This window comes from Callospermophilus lateralis, chromosome 6, assembly GCF_048772815.1.
Source record: "Callospermophilus lateralis isolate mCalLat2 chromosome 6, mCalLat2.hap1, whole genome shotgun sequence".
NCBI lineage: Eukaryota > Metazoa > Chordata > Mammalia > Rodentia > Sciuridae > Callospermophilus > Callospermophilus lateralis.
Genome location: NC_135310.1, coordinates 30,120,993 through 30,126,992, shown reverse-complemented (window position 1 = coordinate 30,126,992; position 6,000 = coordinate 30,120,993).

The window sequence follows — 6,000 nt, the reverse complement described above, 5'->3', positions numbered from 1 at the left end:
AAGGTATTGCTCTGATACTCAATCTTATTGGATGATTGATTTATTGTCGGCAACAGTTTTTTAAGTTTAAAAGTCTAAGTTTATATTATTAGTATTGACAGTTCAAAATCAAGTAGCATGTTCTTGAATTTAAAAATATTAACATGGTCTATTAGGCTATACATTCTTTGAGTAACCATCCAATTAACTAATACATTTAGAACTATGTTGTGGAAGGCACTTTGGACATACAAAGAAGAATAAGACAGTATCTACTTTCAAGGAACTAAATTCTCCTTGGAAGAACAAGACAGATGTACATGGCAAGTGACCTAAGAATCCATTTAGCACCTAAGCCCATACCAAAGGCAAAACAAAATAGAACAACTGACCTTTAATTTGAAAATAGCTTATTTTTGCTCCAAGATAAAAAATTAAAGTTAGAAACTACCAAAGCTGGGCTAAATTTCACTCCCTTAGTAAATCACTATGCATGAAAGATGGAAGGCCCTAATTTGAAAGCAAATTTATGGTGATAAGTCTAGTTTGAGAGCTAGATCTTTTCAGATAGAAAAGTGAATTTCCCAGAGAGTATATAAAATGACTAGGTTTATTAAAACAGCTATTGGAAAGGGAAATCCCCAGTCATGTTTTCCCCAGCATAACTAAATATTAATAATATCAAGGAGACTCTGTTCACCTGCCACAGAAACATCATTATTTAGTTCACATCTTCACCCTGCCATGCCTGATTTTTGGGGTAGAACTCCTGCACAAAGTAGTGAACCTGGCTTCTTGCTAATTACCCTGGGACTGTCTAGATTTCAGCAGCAGTCTTTGTCACAGAGGGCCCATCCTTGTCCCCAGTGCTGTGGAGGGAGGGTGTGGAAGCACCAGGTGCCTTCCTGCCTCACTCCTCCTATGCCGAGAAGAATCCACCAGAGCTGTTTCAAACCAGGGCTCTCTGAGCTAGAAATGGCCCGGAAATTCTGAATGTGGCTTCATTCAAAACATCATTTACAGTGCTTGAGAACCAAGAATTGAGGCTGGGATCAGCGTTAGCAAGCACAGTACCAACACGGAGATTTGGGGAAACCACTTTCCAACACAGAGTTTTCCACTGCTATAGAAAAAGGAATGCAGAGAAAGGTAGGTGAAGGGAAGGAGGTTGACTCAGAGAACCTAAACAGAAATATTTCAGGTAACAAGCCGCCAATAGTTTAAAAAATTCACAAGTCTCCATTAAATTGAATCTCAAACACATTTCTTTCGTGATCTGCTAATGAGGACAGTTTGACATTCTCCTAGGTGAAATAATTTAAGTAGAAACCATGTGACATTATAATCAATTTAAGCAGCTCTCTACCTACTTCAAGTTTGTCAAAGTGTTTTACATTTAAAGCTATAATTAGCTAGCCCTTCTAAATTCACTGTGAGGTAGAGAGTTGAATTATCATGGAAGCTTTGTAACTGTGAGAACAAAGAAAAAATAGTTTTCAAAAGGAGTCAATAACCGGGGTGCTGGTTACACAGTTGTGTCCATCTTGTGAAAATTCATCAAGTTAAATATTTAGAGTGTGTTCACTCTTGTGAATATATGATACATGTCAATAAAAAGTTAAAAACTGAAATATACAGAAGCGTGATACAAAGAGAAAAAATTTAAAAATCCCCTACCAAACAAGCTTTCCTGAAATTGCTTAGGAAAGGCAGTTGTGTTTAATGTAATGGGACTTGGGCATGCTGAGCAAGCACTTAAGCGGGTAAAATGAGTTCAATTCCTCCTATACTTAAATTAGAGTTCGAAAGTAATAGAATTGTGTGCTCAGGTGTGCACACAATTGCAGATGGGAGTTAGAGGGGCAAGAAGATAAATAGATGGATTCCCCACCCCTCCTTTTTTTTTTTTTTTTTTTTTTTTTTAACCAAACGATTGGCTCCTTCAATGGAGCACTTGGGTATTGACTGCAAGGTGCGGCTAAGAGGCTGAGATGGTGACCGCCCAGCACTGCCCTTTCATTTCATTAGTAAGGAAACAGGCCTCAGTGGAGAAGTTATTAGTGCATGGCTACCCTCTCACTCCCAGGGGATTAGTGCCTTAGATTCAAATAGACTTGGAAGGTTTGGGGATGCAGCTCAGTGTCTGAATGCATGCTTTGCATATGAAAGACCCTGAGTTCCATCCCCTGCACAAAAACAAACAAACAAACAAACCAAAAGAGATCTGCAACTAAATTCCAGCTTTACCTGTAGTGGGCTTTGGGGCAAAACAGGGAGACTTTCTGAATCAGTATTCCCAGCAGTTTGAAGGGAGACAATATTTACATATTCATGAGGCAAAGTTTCTAGGATGGAGAGAGAAAAAGTACATGACATTTCTGACATGTGGTAAGCATTTCCTAAATACTGATTTCTGGAACACACATGCTACTTTTTTTTTTTTTAAAAAAAAAAAACCTCTGAACATTAGAGTTGGAGTTCTCACTGAGCAGGAAAAGGAGGGAGATGGCAGGTATAGGCAAGCGCTCTGTCACTGAGCTACATCCCCAGCCCAGAGATGAAATATCCTTAAGAGGAAACTCATGTCTTTCTTCCAATCTCCACTGCCCCCACCCCCACCATTCCTCCTTCACCTTTCTTCTGGTGTCAGTCCTCATGGAGTTAGAGTCTGTGTTGCTTTTCTCCCTTGTCTATCTCCATTTCACTTCCAGCCTTTGAGATCTGGGATCCACTAACCCTGCTCTGCTGAGATCTGGGAGGCTGTCATGCTTATAAAAACCAAGTCCCTCCTCGACTTGGTTTCAGTTTGGTCTGATTACATTTCGGTGGCACCTGCTCCTGTTGATCATTCTTAAAATATCTTTCCCTCCTAGGTTTTTTACATGGCTCTCCTGGTTTTCATTCTGCCTATCTACCTGGACTTTCTCAGTCTTTTTTTTCCCCCAGGGTCCCTTATGGGCTGGTGGATTTATATCTCTCCTGGGCCATCTCATCCTCACCTGTGACTTCTACCTGTTGGATGGCATCCAACTGTATCTTCCTGCCTTAGGTCTCCTGAGCTGAAGATCTCTATATCCAGTTCCCACGGGATAGGTCCACTGATGGGACTCATCAGCTGTGCCCACCTGGCCCCTCACCCTGCTTGCCGCTCCTCTGTGAGGTTTCTGTTCTTGATCCTGGTATTGCACACCCTCTCTGCTTGTGCCTCAGCTTTTACTTTCTTCCCACGTCCAGCCCATCGACACAGTTGGCATGCCTCTTCTTAGAAATACCTCTCAAGTCATCTGTGTTGCCTGTCCTCACTCTCAGTCATGGCTGTGGGCCAGCTTTTTCTCCTAACCACCTTGCCCTGATTGGATTCACTTGGTGAGGAACTGAGAGCCCATGCATACCCCAGCTGCTGCTAAGGCCAATCAAATAATTCCCTTCTTTAATATCCTAGTAATTTCCTCCCATCTACCTCAGAATGAAGTCCAAACTCTTACTATACCCTCCAAGATGGTTTGTGATGCTCCCTGCTTCCTTTACCAAACCTAGCATTTCCATGCCGCAGTTTACATATGGAAATTGTACAGCTAAGGTCGCCAGAAATGTCTTTCTTTTTCCTGAACAACTCCGTCCATCTTTCAATGCCAAGCGAGCCATCACCTCCTCTGGGAAGACCTCCCTGGCCCTCTGCTCACCCCTCCCCAGCGAGGTCTCTGGCACATAGCATCCTGCTCTTGTCAGTAGATTTCTTGCAGTATGTGTCATTTTTTGGTCTATATGGCCGACTTTCTCATTAGAGGCAAGAAATGTGTTCTTTCATCTGTTTTCTTTTTTTTTTTTTAATATTTATTTTTTAGTTTTCTGCGGACACAACATCTTTGTATGTGGTGCTGAGGATGGAACCTGGGCCGCACGCATGCCAGGCGAGGGCGCTACCGCTTGAGCCACATCCCCAGCCCCTCATCTGTTTTCTTAGGGCATAAACAGCATGTCCCTCCCCATGGACCAGTCCTTCCAGAAATACAATTCCAGTGAGTGATGGTTTGGCTAGAGCAAGTCTATGAGAAACTTTGGTGTGGCTGTGGAGGAGCGGGGAGGTGTGAGTGTGTGCGAACTGGGTGGTTTATCAACTCCTCCGCAGTCTAGAACTAGCTCAAAAGTAATTTAAATAAAAAAAATGAGAAGTTCATTTTTTTTTTTTTCTGATCCACCCACATCATCATTTGACTGCTACCTGGGAGACTAAAAACCATATAACTTTCCGTTGCTTGCATGACCGTGTCAAAAGATCTGAAACATGTCAGGTGTGAGCAGTCTCTCTTGTGAGTCTGCCACCCACAGGATCAGACTCCTCCCAGCCTTTGCTGTTTCCTCTTCGTTCTTTCTAAAACACATTATATATGCCCGGGAGCGTTTTCATCCTGGAACAATTCTCCTCTGATGGAAACATCCCCTTCATCGTGTTGCAACCTCCCTCTTCCCCAGTAAGCTTCCATGGATAGAACAAAGTTGATGACTTTTTAAAAAATTTAAATAAGGTACCTAGAAGAGAGGCCTAGAAGGAGATCTTCCTATTACACTTAAAAGAAGAAGCAGATTAATTTGAATCCTTCTTTGCAAATGCATCAAAGTGAAATACGCGGAATTCAAATCTAAATTGTAGAACAAAAAAGAAAGCCCATTAGCATGAAATTGATGTTAAGCATCAGCCCAACAGTGCCACAGAAACAAAGACTTTTTCTTCCTTTGAAGCAAAATAAGTGCTAGTTGTAATGTTTTTGACCTCATCTATTTTCCCTTAGAGATACTAATATAGAGTGGAAGATAAAAATCCAAAGGCAAATGATTAAACTTATCTTTATTAATAAATTTCTTCATTGCTATTTTACACCAAATTCTAGAGCCACTTAATTTATAAGGAACAGAATAAATTTATTACATGACTATGCGAGGAAGGAACATCATTGAGTTAAAAATGGCATTGGGTGGGAGAGAGTGCAATGCTGAAGAAATTTTGTACCTTTTGAGAAAATCGGTCTCAGTAAGCAGCTACCTTACAGTTATAAAAATTCTCTTTACCTAGGTGAGACAAAGCCACTTACACTTACTATGTAGTCATAGATATCCTCCATTTCCAGAAAGGGCGATTATGTGAGCAAATTCTGTTTCACTGTTGATCACCAAATGCATAATTAAGACCTCTTCAAATCCCCCCACTAAACACAGATATATATATTTTTTATTGGTTGTTCAAAACATTACAAAGCTCTTGACATATCATATTTCATACATTTGACTCAAGTGGGTTATGAACTCCCATTTTTACCCCTATACAGATTGCAGAATCACATCGGTTACACATCCATGTTTTTACATATTGCCATACTAGTGACTGTTGTATTCTGCTATCTTTCCTATCCTCTACTATGCCCCCTCCCCTCCCCTCCCATCTTCTCTCTGTACCCCATCTACTGTAATTCATTTCTCTCCCTTGATTTTTTTCCCTTTCCCCTCACATCCTCTTATATGTAATTTTGTATAACAATGAGGGTCTCCTTCCATTTCCATGCAATTTCCCTTCTCTCTCCCTTTCCCTCCCACCTCTCATCCCTGTTTAATGTTAATCTTTTTCTCATGCTCTTTCTCCCTGCTCTGTTTTTAGTTGCTCTCCTTATATCAAAGAAGACATTTGGAATTTGTTTTTTAGGGATTGGCTAGCTTCACTTAGCATAATCTGCTCTAGTGCCATCCATTTCCCTGCAAATGCCATGATTTTGTCATTTTTTAGTGCTGAGTAATACTCCATTGTGTATAAATGCCACATTTTTTTAATCCATTCATCTACTGAAGGGTATCTAGGTTGGTTCCACAGTCTAGCTATTGTGAATTGTGCTGCTATGAACATCGATGTAGAAGTATCCCTATAGTACACTCTTTTAAGGTCTTCAGGGAATAGTCCGAGAAGGGCAATAGCTGGGTCAAATGGTGGTTCCATTCCCAGCTTTCCCAGGAATCTCCATACTGCTTTTCAAA